Genomic DNA, 15,327 nt, shown 5'->3' with positions numbered 1-15,327 from the left:
CTAAAATAGAAATAAAAAGATTATTACTAGACATGAGCAGATTGGTTCCCCTAAACCAGGACTCCGCCCACATCAGGCAGCTTTGTCTTTGAGGATCTTACAATTCCCCCCTCAAGGTAACTAGTAAATGGGTCCTCTGATCTCCTACCAGTTCATTTCTTTATTCATGGACCTTAGTCAGAGAGTGAGGAAACAACGAGAACTGTCTTTTATAGGAGTGACAGTGATGAGGGGATTATAGGATGAGTGTCCCCACCCCTCTCTTACTCATCGCCATCTTCCCAACACAAGAAGTACTGCACTTCCTTATTTAGTCCATGATTTAGTCATGAATAACAGAGGGGCTGAGTCCCACCAGAGGTCAGAGAGTGAGGATGGGAGGAGAACAACCAAGATGAAGACTGGACTGATCCTGAAGACCACCATCATTGGGTTATTGACTCCTCCCTCATTATCACTTTCTGTTTAACCGCTTGTCACCCACCCATCGTCAAATGATGGAGGGACAGTGCGGCTCTCATTCTGGGATGACGTCACCCCAGAGGAGCGCGCAGCACGGCGATCACAGCCACACTGTGTTGCTAGGACACGGCGTGACCCCAATCTCTGTAAAGAGACGATCACGCGGCTTTTTAACCATCTGATCAGCTGTGTCCAATCACAGAAGGTCACATGTAAATACGGAAGGGCCGTTGATCGGCTCTCATCGCCTCACACTGACAGAGAGTGTGGCGAGGAGAGCCGATCAGCAGCATCTCCTCGCAGGGAACACCCGGACATGTAATCAGAGCACTGATTACAGTAAAGTTGCCCAGTGCCACCAATCAGTGCCCATTAGTGATACCAGTCATTGCTGCCTTTCAGTGTCCATCAGTGCCAGTTAACCAGTGCTGACCATCAATGCCCATCAGTGCTGCCTATCTGTGCCCATCAGTGCCTCCTTATTAGTGCCACCTAATCAGTGCCCATCAGTGAAGGAGAAAAATTACTTATTTACAAAAATATTTAACAGAAACAAAGAAAAACTTTTTTTTATAAAATTTTCAGTCTTTTTTTAGTAAAAAATAAAAAACCCAGCCATGATTAAATACCACCAAAAGAAAGCTCTATTTGTGTGAAGAAAATGATTAAAAATGAATTTGGGTGTAGTGTTACATGACTGCGTTATTGTCATTCAAAGTGTGACAGTGCTGAAAGCTGAAAATTGGCCTGGGCAGGAAGGGGGTTATAGTGCCCTGTAGGCAAGTGGTTAAGGTTCCAAAGTTTAAGGATGTTATCAACATGTAAAAGTCTGTGCTCCAGTCAAATCATCAGATATAAAATGTCCAGCTGGTAGGAAATGGATGTAACAAAAGAGAATACATATTATGTGTATATATAGCAGTGGGTAGAGGGGAGAGAGCAGAAGTCAGGACTATGTAATGTACAACATATTGTATAAGATACAACAGATAGGACTATGTAGTATCAGAATAATGTAATGTACAACAGAGTATATAGTGCAGGGGTCAGGAGTATGTAATGTACAACATAGAGAATATAGTGTAAGGGTCAGGAGTAGAGCTACACAATTCTGGCTAAAATGAGAATCACTATTTTTTTGCTTAGAAGAGAGATCATGATTCTTTCATAATTCTCGCGGCGTAACATCATCTTTCACATTATACAAAAATAATTGTGCTAACTTTACTGTTTAGTCATGTTTAAGTTCATTAAAGTGTATTTTTTCAAAAAAAATTGTGTTTGAAAGACCGCTGTGCAAATACAGTGTGACATCAAATATTGCATCAAACCACCATTTTATTCTCTAGGGTCTCTGCTAAAAAAGGTTGGGTCTTTAAGTGGTTAAACTGCCCTCATTTACAGACCAAATTTCATCCCTTTGATCTTAAAGAACCAAATGATACAATGTTTATTTTTATCTCTGCCTAAGCTATGTTGTGATAAACTTGGCAGGCTGCCTGTGTTTTTTTTTTTTTTTTTTTTTTTACAGCTGTCAGCAGTGAACAGAGAACAGCTCTGCACTGAATCGTAGAAATGCTGTTTTAAGATTGTGAGGGGGGTTGATTTTTTAATGATTAATCACATAGCTCTAGTCAGGAGTATGTAATGTACAATACAAATTATACAGTGTAAGGGTCAGGACTAGGGATGAGCTTCGAGTTCGAGTCGAACTCATGTTTGACTCGAACATTGGCTGTTCGCAAGTTCGCCGAACAGCGAACAATTTGGGGTGTTCGCGGCAAATTCGAATGCAAAAAAAAGTTTTAAAAACGGCCGTTTTTTCAGGAGCAGTGATTTTAATAATGCTTAAAGTCAAGCAATAAAAGTGTAATATCCCTTTAAATTTCTTAGCTCGGGGGTGTCTATAGTATGCCTGTAAAGGGGCGCATGTTTCCCGAGTTTAGAACAGTCTGACAGCAAAATGACATTTCGAAGGAAAAAACCCATTTAAAACTACTCGCGGCTATTGCATTGCCGACAATACACATAAAAGTTCATTGATAAAAACGGCATGGGAATTCCCCACAGGGGAACCCCGAACCAAAATTAAAAAAAAAAAAAAAATGACGTGGGAGTCCCCCTAAATTCCATACCAGACCCTTCAGGTCTGGTATGGATTTTAACCGGTTCAATACCGGGCATTTTCACCCCCTTCCTTCCCAGGCCAATTTTTACATATATATAGTTACATAGTAGGTGAGGTTGAAAAAAGACACAAGTCCATCAAGTCCAACCTATGTGTGTGATTATGTGTCAGTATTACATTACATATCCCTGTATATTGCGGTCATTCAGGTGATTATCTAATAGTTTCTTGAAGCTATAAATGCTCCCCGCTGAGACCACCGCCTGTGGAAGGGAATTCCACATCCTTGCCGCTCTTACAGTAAAGAACCCTCTACGTAGTTTAAGGTTAAACCTCTTTACTTCTAATTGTAATGAGTGGCCACGAGTCTTTTTAAACTCTCTTCTGCGAAAAAGTTTTATCCCTATGGTGGGGTCACCAGTACAGTATTTGTAAATTGAAATCATATCCCCTCTCAAGCGTCTCTTCTCCAGAGAGAATAATAGGATTTTTTAAAACAGCTTACCTGTAAAATCCTTTTCTTTCGAAGGACATCACGGGACACAGAGCCACAGTAATTACTGATGGGTTATATAGGTATCACTGGTGATTGGACACTGGCACACCCTATCAGGAAGTTCAACCCCCTATATAATCCCTCCCCCTTGCAGGGATACCTCAGTTTTGTAGCCAAGCAATATAGTGTATTAGAAGAGGGGTGGGACCTCTGTGTCCCGTGATGTCCTTCGAAAGAAAAGGATTTTACAGGTAAGCTGTTTTAAAAAATCCTATTTTCTTTCTCGAACATCACGGGACACAGAGCCACAGTAATTACTGATGGGATGTCCCAGAGCAATGCTACCTGAGGGGGGGGAACCACGACCAAGTAGGGTGCAATCAGACCTGAGGACCCTGTACCGCTGCCTGCAGCACACTACGCCCAAAGGCGATATCCTCATGCCTTCTCTCATCCACCTGATAGAATCTGGTGAATGTATGAACTGAAGACCAGGTTGCGGCCTTGCAGATTTGAGCCATAGAGGCCCGGTGATGCACTGCCCAAGAAGCACCAATAGCCCTTGTGGAATGTGCCCTGATCTGAAACGGAGGAATCTTCTGTTTCAAACCGTAAGCTTGAATGATCAACTGTCGAATCCATTTAGAAATGGTAGCTTTTGACGCTGCCTGTCCTCTATTGGGACCCTCTGGCAGCACAAACAAAACATCCGTCTTGCGGATCTGAGTAGTTGCCTCTAGATAGGCCTTAACTGCTCTTACTACATCCAACGAATGTAGAGATCTCTCTTCCGGAGAACAGGGATCTGGAAAAAAGGAAGGTAGGACAATGTCTTGGTTTAAATGAAAATCAGAAACCACCTTCGGTAAAAAACTAGGATGAGGGCGTAGTACCACTCTATCCTTGTGTATAATCAAATAAGGCTCCTTATAGGAAAGAGCTGCTAATTCTGATACTCTTCTAGCAGAAGAGATGGCCACCAGAAAAATTAATTTCCTTGTCAACAAGACCAAAGGAATCTGACTTATTGGTTCAAAAGGCCGTTTCTGTAACACAGCCAGGACCAAATTCAAGTCCCAGGGGTTTAGGGGCGCTTTAACCGGAGGATTAAGACGCATCACCCCCTGCATAAAGTTTCGGACCAAAGAATGCGAAGCAAGTGGCCGCTGAAATAATACTGATAAAGCAGAGACCTGGCCCTTGATGGTACTCAAGGCCAGCTTCATCTCTAATCCCATCTGTAGAAAATCAAGGATTCTACCTATGACATATTTCCTGGGATGCCAACCTCTGGATTCACACCAGGTTATATAAGCTTTCCAGACTCTATGATAAATCATCCTGGAAGCTGGCTTCCTTGCATTAATCAAGGTAGATATGACAGGACCTGAGAGCCCACGACTCTTCAGAACGTGGGTCTCAATAGCCAAACCGTCAAATTTAGCGTTTGTAAGGCAGGATGGAACACTGGACCTTGAGATAACAGGTCTGGGCGTTCCGGTAGTGTCCACGGGGAACCTACCGTCATCCTTACTATTTCTGCATACCAAGTCCTTCTGGGCCAAGCGGGGGCCACCAGAAGTACCGACTTCCTTTCCTGCCTGATCCTGTGAAGGAGTCGTGGTAGTAGCAGAATAGGCGGGAATGCGTAAATCAGTGAGAACCGATGCCACGGAATCACCAACGCATCCGTCCCGCATGCAAGAGGATCTTTTGTCCTTGCCACAAATCTGTCTATCTTTTTGTTGAATCGGGATGCAAAGAGATCTACATCTGGAACCCCCCATCTTTGGCATATGGCCCAAAAGACGTCGGGATGCAGAGACCACTCCCCTGGAAGTAACTGCTGACGACTTAGATAGTCCGCCTGCCAATTCTCTATTCCCGGGATGAAAACTGCCGATATGCATGGCACATGCATCTCTGCCCAGACTAAGATCTGGTTCACCTCTTTTTGAGCAGCTCGGCTCCGGGTGCCTCCCTGATGATTGACATAAGCCACTGCTGTGGCATTGTCGGACTGGATCCTGACCGGACAACCCTGTAGCCTGATAGTCCAGGCTTTTAGAGCTAGATGTATCGCCCGGATCTCCAGAATGTTGATGGGTAAGGTCCTCTCTGTCTTGGACCATACTCCTTGGACCGCAGCCTGTTCCAGAACTGCTCCCCAACCTGACAGACTGGCATCTGTTGTTACCACCGTCCAGGTAACCGGTAGAAAGGATTTCCCCTTCTGCAGGTTTTCGGGTATGAGCCACCAATTGAGGCTCTGACGCACCGCATGCGACAGGAGCATCGGAAAGTCTAATGCCTGAACCTTCTTGTTCCAGGTCGACAGAATACTGTGTTGCAGCATTCTTGAGTGAAACTGAGCATAGGGAACTGCTTCGAATGAAGACACCATCTTCCCTAGTAGCCTCATACAAAGGCGGACTGAGGGACCCTTCTTGGTCCTTACTGTCAGAATCAGCTCTCTCAAAGCAGTGATCTTTGCCTGGGGTAGAAATATTTTCTCCTGGCTTGTATGTATAATCAGACCTAAATATTCCAGTCTTCTTACTGGTTTTAGGAAAGACTTTTCTAAGTTGAGGATCCAACCCAGGTGTTCTAGATACCTGACCGTGGTCCTCAAGTTTCCATTCAAAGAGGCTACCGACCGGTCTATCAAGAGCAGGTCGTCTAGGTATGCTATGACAGCTATACCCTGAGCCCTTAATCTGGCCAGAGGAGGAGCCAAGATCTTTGTGAACACTCGAGGTGCAGTGGCTATCCCAAAGGGCAGAGCCATAAACTGGAAATGGCGCCCTCCTACCTCGAAGCGCAGAAACTTCTGATGAGCAGGAAAAATGGGCACATGCAGATATGCATCTCTGATGTCTATTGATGCCAGAAATTCTCCTCCCTGCAGGGTGGGAACTACTGTTCGAATTGATTCCATGCGGAAGGATTGAATCCTTAGGAATCGGTTCAGATCCCTTAAGTCCAAAATGGGCCTGACATCCCCATTTGGCTTTTGGACCGTAAAAAGGTTGGAATAGAAGCCCAATCCCTGGTCCTTTGCGGGAACTATCATAATGACCTCCTGCGACAAAAGTCGCTCTAACGCTAGAAGGAGCGACTGCTTCTTCTCTGGGTCTCTGGGAACATTTGATCTGAGGAACCGAGGAGAAGGGAATTCCTGAAACTCCAGCTTGTACCCTAAGGTTACCGTGGAGACTACCCATCTGTCCTGGAAGTCCTCCTGCCAGAGCTCTGAGAATTGTTGCAGTCTTCCCCCCACTCGAGTGAGCGGGGGCGCCCCCTCATGCAGAGGTCTTAGTGTTTTGCTTAGTAGGCTTCTTTCCCCAGGACTTCTTTTGTCCCTGGGGTTGACTCTTGTCTCTGGACCCCGATGGAGGCGGCCGTCGAGACTGCCTGGAGGCTGAAGCCCCCGGCGCTGGGGAAAGAGTACGTTTGAAAGAGGGACGCTTACTCTTCTTCTTGACAGGTAAGAGAGTGTTTTTCCCACAAGAGATTCTCTTGATATAGTTATCCAAGTCCTCTCCAAACAACCTTGCACCACGAAATGGAAACCCAGCCAGTAGCTTCTTACATGGTGCTTCGGCTGACCAATTTTTCAACCATAGGATTCTACGTATATGCACCAACCCCAGTGAAAGACGGGAGGTTTGCACGATAGAATCTCTAATGGCGTCAACCACAAAGCATAAGGCCGCTGGAAGGTTAGCAAACCCCTGGGCCTGCTGTTCAGGTAATACTTTGATGACCTGCTTAACATGGTCTCTTAAGTATTGACAGACTCCAATCGCTGCTATTGCAGGTTGGGCCACTGATCCTGCTAAGGAGAAAACATCCTTCAATAGGGATTCCATCCTTTTATCTACAGGATCCCTGAGCATCTGAGCATTGTCTACAGGACAAGTCAGGCTATTATTTATGGAGGAAATGGCGGCATCAATAGCTGGTATTCCCCACATTTTAATAAACTTTTCTTCTATCGGATAAAGTGTTGAAAACTTTCTCGGCGGAAAAAAACGTTTGTCTGGGTGATCCCACTCAGAATAAATAAGCTTTTCAAGTAAAGTATGAACAGGAAAAGCATGTGCTGCTTGGAAAGGTTTCAGTGACCCCAAAGCAGAAGAGGATTCTTTAGCAGTTTCAGGTATGGGCAACTTAAATGTGGAGCGGACCAATCCAGTGAGGATCTGCACTAAGACTTTCTCCTCTTGGGAAGTCGCAGAGGGTCCCTCTCCACCTGAATCCTCCGAAGAGGAATCATCCATCCCATCCTGATCCTCTGAAAGGGATTCATCTCCTTTATCCCAGAGCTCCTCTGTCTGAGGGTCTTGGGGAACAGAGGAAGGCCTAGTGCGTTTTCTTCCACTGAGTGAAGACGTAATCACGGCCATTAATCTTTCCTCTAGACCATTAATGGTTGAGGAAAAAACCTCTTGTGTAATATATACAGGGGCTGAAGTGCCAGAAGCAGGTGTAGCCCCTGACCCCGATGGCTCTCCCTGGCTAGCCGTCCCTGGCCCATCTTTAGGGGGGAAGGATGCTGCCGACAGGGGGCCCTCAGAACCTGAACGAGATCCCCTAGTGTCTCTGGTTCCTGGGGTGCTTGAACCTCTTCTACCCATAGTGCAAAGCAACAAGGTGTGAGGTATACAAATGAACACTGTCCGCTGAGCGATGTAGTCTGGCTAAAAGCCTTGCTACCCAATGCTCAGTCTGGTGTTACTTCAGTAAATGCTGCCTAGGAGAATGCCTGTGTCCCACCTTACATGCGACCGTCAGCTCTGTGTCTCTCAGAAGGCTGAGTGCACCTGTACAGAGTGCCTTTAATAGCCTGCAGCTGGCCTGAGTGGGAGTCTAAACACTCTGTGCTGACATCCCGCCCCCTCCTCTACCGCCCCCCCCCCTCGAGTTTTGAAAAAAAACGAGCGCTTCCCGCACTGCCGACTCTCCTGTCATGCTCTGGAGAAAAGGCTGGGGATGGGGGGGGAGAAGGAGGGAGACTGGTAACAAGATTTGCCTGAACGGCTATCTTCAGAGATGGTGGCCATTAGGCCACAGAGCCCGGGTGGTATAACCACTTTCTAGACCCCTGTGGCCCCTCTCTAGCCTGGGGGGGAACATTCAAACATGAGAAATCCCCCCATCCACCTTACCTGCTTGCAGCCTGCTTGATACGCTGGGACATACACAGCGATTAAAACACCTGAGACAGACATTCAGCATGTGTAGGTTTGTGCTCTTGGCAGCCCCCGGTGGTCACAATAGGCATAGCATGCATTTACCTTAAAGGAGAAAAGCCACTAGAACTCAAAAATTCTGTGGAATCTCCTCTTACCTTATCCAGCCGCAGGGTGCCGTTTACACAGACCCAATCTTCACCTCTCACGGTGGGCTCCGTTTGAAAAAACCGTCAGAGACTGGGGCCCCCATCAGTAGGGGGATCCAACAGTTCTGGGACCGTAAAGCACCTCGCCAGAAATTAGGAAGTTTAAAGCCATTTTCTGATCTGCGGGGTCCAGCTCTCTAAAAAGAGAAGCATTACGGGTAAAACCTCGTTTCTTCGGACACGAGGCCCGGGTACCATTCAATTCGGCCATGAAAAGACACTTTGAATGGATCCGGTTCGCCTGGCTTGCCCCAGTATAGGATCTTAGGATATTCCCTTTGGAGCTCAGCACAGGACATCTTTACACGTCCATCACCTAAGACACTGGCGTAAAAACTGAGGTATCCCTGCAAGGGGGAGGGATTATATAGGGGGTTGAACTTCCTGATAGGGTGTGCCAGTGTCCAATCACCAGTGATACCTATATAACCCATCAGTAATTACTGTGGCTCTGTGTCCCGTGATGTTCGAGAAAGAAAAGTTCAGTGCTCGCAACCTTTCCTCATAACTAAGATCCTCCAGACCCTTTATTAGCTTTGTTGCCCTTCTTTGTACTCGCTCCATTTCCAGTACGTCCCTCCTGAGGACTGGTGCCCAGAACTGGACAGCATACTCCAGGTGCGGCCGGACCAGAGTCTTGTAGAGCGGGAGAATTATTGTTTTATCTCTGCAGTTGATCCCCCTTTTAATGCATGCCAATATTCTGTTTGCTTTATTAGCAGCAGCTTGGCATTGCATGCCATTGCTGAGCCTATCATCCACTAGGACCCCCAAGTCCTTTTCCATCCTAGATTCCCCCAGAGGTTCTCCCCCCAGTGTATAGATTGCATTCATATTTTTGCCACCCAAATGCATTATTTTACATTTTTCTACATTGAACCTCATTTGCCATGTAGTCGCCCACCCCATTAATTTGTTCAGGTCTTTTTGCAAGATTTCCACATCCTGCGGAGAAGTTATTGCCCTGCTTAGCTTAGTATCGTCTGCAAATACAGAGATGGAACTGTTTATCCCATCCTCCAGGTCGTTTATGAACAAATTAAATAGGATTGGTCCCAGCACAGAACCCTGGGGGACCCCACTACCCACCCCTGACCATTCTGAGTACTCCCCATTTATCACCACCCTCTGAACACGCCCTTGTAGCCAGTTTTCAATCCATGTACTCACCCTATGGTCCATGCCAACGCACCTTATTTTGTACAGTAAACGTTTATGGGGAACTGTGTCAAATGCTTTTGCAAAATCCAGATACACCACGTCTACGGGCCTTCCTTTATCTAGATGGCAACTCACCTCCTCATAGAAGGTTAATAGATTGGTTTGGCAAGAACGATTCTTCATGAATCCATGCTGATTACTGCTAATGATATCATTCTTATTACTAAAATCTTGTATATAGTCCCTTATCATCCCCTCCAAGAGTTTACATACTATTGATGTTAGGCTAACTGGTCTGTAATTCCCAGGGATGTTTTTTGGGCCCTTTTTAAATATTGGTGCTACATTGGCTTTTCTCCAATCAGCTGGTACCATTCCAGTCAATAGACTGTCTGTAAAAATTAGGAACAACGGTCTGGCAATCACCTGACTGAGTTCCCTAAGTACCCTCGGATGCAAGCCATCTGGTCCCGGTGATTTATTAATGTTAAGTTTCTCAAGTCTAATTTTAATTCCGTCCTCTGTTAACCATGTAGGTGCTTCCTGTATTGTGTCATGAGGATAAACACTGCAGTTTTGGTTACTGAAGCCCCCCGATTCACTCGTGAAGACTGAGGAGAAGAATAAATTCAATACCTCTGCCATCTCCCCATCCTTTGTAACCAGATGTCCTTCCTCATTCTTTATGGGGCCAATATGGTCTGTCCTCCCTTTTTTACTGTTAACATACTTAAAGAATTTCTTGGGATTTTTTTTTGCTCTCCTCCGCTATGTGTCTTTCATGTTCTATCTTAGCCATCCTAATTGCACCCTTACATTTCTTATTGCATTCTTTATAAATTCTGAATGCTGTGGATGATCCCTCAACCTTGTATTTTTTGAAGGCCTTCTCCTTTGCTTTTATATGCATTTTTACATTGGAGTTAAGCCATCCAGGATGTTTGTTCGATCTTTTAAATTTATTACCCAATGGGATACATTGGCTAATGCCCTTATTTAATATGCTCTTAAAGCAAACCCATCTCTCCTCCGTATTCTTTGTTCCTAATATTTTATCCCAATTTATGCCTTTCAGCAAGGTTTGTAGTTTAGGGAAGTTGGCTCTTTTGAAATTCAGTGTCTTTGTGTTCCTTTCATGTCTCCTATTTGTGTGATTTATACTGAAACTAATTGACCTGTGATCGCTGTTACCTAAATTGCCCCGTATTTCCACATCTGTTATCAGGTCTGTATTGTTGGTAATCAGTAGATCTAGTAATGTTTTATTTCTAGTTGGTGCGTCTACCATCTGACCCATAAAATTGTCCTGCAAGACACTAAGGAACTGGCGAGCCTTAAATGAATGCGCGGTTCCCTCCGCCCAGTCTATGTCTGGATAATTAAAATCCCCCATTATGATAACACTTCCCATCCTTGCTGCTAATCCAATTTGTGATAGGAGATCCGTCTCCACTTCCTCCCTCAGGTTAGGGGGCCTATAGCATACTCCCAGTATTATTTTCCCCTTAGCTTCATCCCTTTGGAGCTCTACCCATAAAGATTCCACCTCCTCCCTAGCCCCCTCAGTGATGTCATCTCTCACATTCACTTGTACATTATTCTTGATATATAGGCATACCCCTCCCCCTTTTTTACCCTCTCTATCCTTGCGGTATAGGGTATACCCTTGAATGTTTGCCAGCCAATCATGAGAGCTGTTGAACCAGGTCTCTGAAATTCCCACAAAATCCAAATCTTCCTTGTACAACAGTATCTCTAGTTCACCCATCTTGTCCGCCAGGCTCCTGGCATTGGTGAACATGCCACATAGTTTAGACCGGTCGCATATTGTCCTCGTATTGGGTGTTTCAAGATTGCAACTTGGACTTGCTACTATACTCACCTTGTGTTTTTGTGCTTTGGTTAACCTACCACTAATGCCCCCAATACTACCCTCTCGAATATCTTCCGCGCTGGCTATCACTGTCTCTGGACCCTCCCCCCCATCGCCTAGTTTAAAAACCCCTCTAACTTTTTGGCCATCTTCATTCCCAGCAGATCTGCACCCTCCTCATTTAGGTGCAGTCCGTCCCTTCTATAGTACCGGTTACCGACTGAGAAGTCGGCCCAGTGCTCCAGGAACCCAAACCCCTCCTTACTACACCAGCTCTTCAGCCACTTGTTTACTTCCCTAATCTCCCTCTGCCTCTCTGGTGTGGCTCGATGTACCGGTAGTATTCCTGAGAACACTACCTTGGAGGTCCTTTTCCTCAATTTAGCTCCTAAGTCCCTAAAATCGTTCTTTAGGACACTCCATCTGCCTCTGACTTTGTCATTGGTGCCAACGTGCACCATGACAGCCGGGTCTTCCCCAGCCCCTCCCAGTAATCTGTCCACAAGATCCGTGATGTGCCGAACCCGAGCGCCCGGTAGACAACATAGTTTTAGTTTTCAGCACTGTCGCAATTTAAACGACAATTGCGCGGTCGTGCAACGTTGTACCCAAAAAAAATTGACGTCCTTTTTTCCCCACAAATAGAGCTTTCTTTTGGTGGTATTTGATCGCCTCTGCGGTTTTTATTTTTTGCACTATAAACAAAAGAAGAGCGACAATTTTGAAAAAAAAACACAATATTTTTTACTTTTTGCTATAATAAATATCCCAATTTTTTTTTTAAAAAACAAATTTTTTCCTCAGTTTCGGCCGATACCTATTCTTCTACATATTTTTGGTAAAAAAAAAAAAAAATCGCAATAAGCGTATATTGATTGGTTTGTGCAAAAGTTATAGTGTCTACAAGATACGGGATAGATTTATGGATTTTTAAAAATATATATATTTATTTATTTTTTTAACGGCGATCGCGATTTTTTTTTTCGTGACTGCGACATTATGGCGGACACATCGGACACTTTTGACACATTTTTGGGAACATTCACATTTATACAGCGATCAATGCTATAAAATTGCATTGATTACTGTGTAAATGTGACAGGCAGTGAAGGGGTTAACCACTAGGGGGCGGGGAGGAGACCGATCAGTGTCCCTCCGTTCTGGGAACACAGATCGCTCTCCTCACAACTGACAGGACGTGGATCTGTGTGTTTATACACACAGATCCACGGTTCGGCCCGGTTAAAGGGCAATCGCCGGTGCCCGGCGGACATCACGGCCGCCGGGCACAGGCACCGGGTCGCGAGCAGCGCGGCGGGCGCGCGCCCCCTAGATGGCCGGGAATCCCAGGACGTCATATGACATCCACCCAGGATGGGAGATCCCATCTGTGGACGTCATATGTCTATGGCTGGGTAGGGAAGTGGTTAAGGGGAACCCCGCGCCAAAAAAAAAAAAAAAAAAAAAAAACGGCGTGGGGTCCCCCCAAAAATCCATACCAGACCCTTATCCGAGCACGCAACCTGGAAGGCCGCAGGAAAAGGAGGGGGGGATTAGAGTGCGCCCCCCCTCCTGAACCGTACCAGGCCACATGCCCTCAACATTGGGAGGGTGCTTTGGGGTAGCCCCCCAAAACACCTTGTCCCCATGTTGATGAGGACAAGGGCCTCATCCCCACAACCCTGGCCGGTGGTTGTGGGGGTCTGCGGGCGGGGGGCTTATCGGAATCTGGAAGCCCCCTTTAACAAGGGGACCCCCAGGTCCCGGCCCCCCCCCTGTGTGAAATGGTAAGGGGGTACTTACCCCTACCATTTCACTAAAAAACTGTCAAAAATGACAAGAGACAGTTTTTGACAATTCCTTTATTTAAATGCTTCTTCTTTCTTCTATCTTCCTTCATCTTCTTCTTCTTCTGGTTCTCCGGCGTTCTCGTCCAGCATCTCCTCCGCGGCGTCTTCTATCATCTTCTCCTTGGGCCGCTCCGCACCCATGGCATGGGGGGAGGCTCCCGCTCTTCTCTTCATCTTCTTCTCTTCTTCCTTCTTCTCTTCTTCATTTTCTTTTCCGGCTCCCGCTGTGTGACGGCGTCTCCTCATCTGACGGTTCTTAAATAATGGGGGGCGGGGCCACCCAGTGACCCCGCCCCCCTCTGACGCACGGGACATGACTTCCCTGTGGCATTCCCCGTGACGTCACAGGGAAGTCCCGTCAAGTCAACGTGCGTCAGAGGGGGCGGGGTCACCGGGTGGCCCCGCCCCCCGTTATTTAAGAACCGTCAGACGAGGAGACGCCGTCACACAGCGGGAGCCTCCTACCATGCCAGCACGGATGCGGAGCGGCCCAGAGAAGAAAATGAAGAAGAGAAGAAGATGAAGAAGATGAAGAGAAGAGTGGGAGCCTCCCCCCATGCCATGGGTGCGGAGGGGCCCCAGGAGAAGAAGATAGAAGACGCCGCGGAGGAGATGCTGGACGAGAACGCCGGAGGAAGAACTAGAAGAGCCAGAAGAACCAGAAGAAGAAGAAGATGAAGGAAGATAGAAGAAAGAAGAAGCATTTAAATAAAGGAATTGTCAAAAACTGTCTCTTGTCATTTTTAACATTTTTGACAGTTTTTTAGTGAAATGGTAGGGGTAAGTACCCCCTTACCATTTCACACATGGGGGGGGCCGGGATCTGGGGGTCCCCTTGTTAAAGGGGGCTTCCAGATTCCGATAAGCCCCCCGCCCGCAGACCCCCACAACCACCGGCCAGGGTTGTGGGGATGAGGCCCTTGTCCTCATCAACATGGGGACAAGGTGTTTTGGGGGGCTACCCCAAAGCACCCTCCCAATGTTGAGGGCATGTGGCCTGGTACGGTTCAGGAGGTGGGGGCCGCACTCTCCTCCCCCTCTCTTTTCCTGCGGCCTACCAGGTTGCGTGCTCGGATAAGGGTCTGGTATGGATTTTTTGGGGGCCCCACGCCATTTTTTTTTTTTTTTTTGGCGCGGGGTTCCCCTTAAAATCCATACCAGACCTGAAGGGCCTGGTATGGAATATAGGGGGACTCTCACACCATTTTTTTTTTTTTTTTTGCCGCGGGGTTCCCCTTAAAATCCATACCAGACCTGAAGGGCCTGGTATGGAATATAGGGGGACTCTCACACCATTTTTTTTTTAAATTTTGGTTCGGGGTTCCCCTGTGGGGAATTCCCATGCCGTTTTATCAATGAACTTCTATATGTATTGTCGGCAATGCAATAGCCGCGAGTAGTTTTAAATGGGTTTTTTCCTTTGAAATGTCATTTTGCTGTCAGACTGTTCTAAACACGGGAAACATGCGCCCCTTTACAGGCATACTATAGACACCCCCAGGTACGAAATTTAAAGGGATATTACACTTTTATTGTTTGACTTTAAGCATTATTAAAATCACTGCTCCTGAAAAAACGGCCGTTTTTAAAACTTTTTTTTGCATTGATCCTTGTCCCCTGGGGCAGGACCCGGGTCCCCAAACCCTTTTTATGACAATAACTTGCATATAAGCCTTTAAAATTAGCACTTTTAATTATTCATGTTCGTGTCCCATAGACTTTAACGGTGTTCGAACGAACTTTTTTCCTGTTCGCATGTTCTGGTGCGAACCGAACAGGGGGGTGTTCGGCTCATCCCTAGTCAGGACTAATAATATTGGTATTCAGTAATCAGTGGAAGATTAAATATTTACATGAGACAAGTTGCAGAGGTTCCACACCGCTGCCTCCCATCTCCTGAGACTGCACCCAGCAGACAACAGAAAAAGTAATCCATTGAGAATTGTTCTGTCA

At 46.3% G+C, this 15,327-nt stretch overlaps 3 protein-coding genes across 3 annotated transcripts in view; 1 reads left to right on the top strand and 2 right to left on the bottom strand.

Annotated features, from left to right (window-relative positions):
* The window catches only part of LOC141121952 (uncharacterized), a 234,718-nt gene that overhangs the window by 1,358 nt on the left and 218,033 nt on the right, over positions 1–15,327 (bottom strand). The window lies entirely within an intron of this gene.
* LOC141121938 (uncharacterized) overlaps positions 1–15,327 on the top strand; it is a 284,890-nt gene that overhangs the window by 220,297 nt on the left and 49,266 nt on the right. The window lies entirely within an intron of this gene.
* Positions 1–15,327, bottom strand: part of LOC141121935 (uncharacterized) — a 206,895-nt gene that overhangs the window by 185,137 nt on the left and 6,431 nt on the right. The gene's annotated exons all lie outside the window — the stretch shown is intronic.

Source organism: Aquarana catesbeiana, unplaced genomic scaffold (assembly GCF_042186555.1).
Source record: "Aquarana catesbeiana isolate 2022-GZ unplaced genomic scaffold, ASM4218655v1 unanchor235, whole genome shotgun sequence".
In the NCBI taxonomy this organism is placed as follows: domain Eukaryota; kingdom Metazoa; phylum Chordata; class Amphibia; order Anura; family Ranidae; genus Aquarana; species Aquarana catesbeiana.
This window is presented reverse-complemented; position numbering and strand designations above follow the sequence as displayed.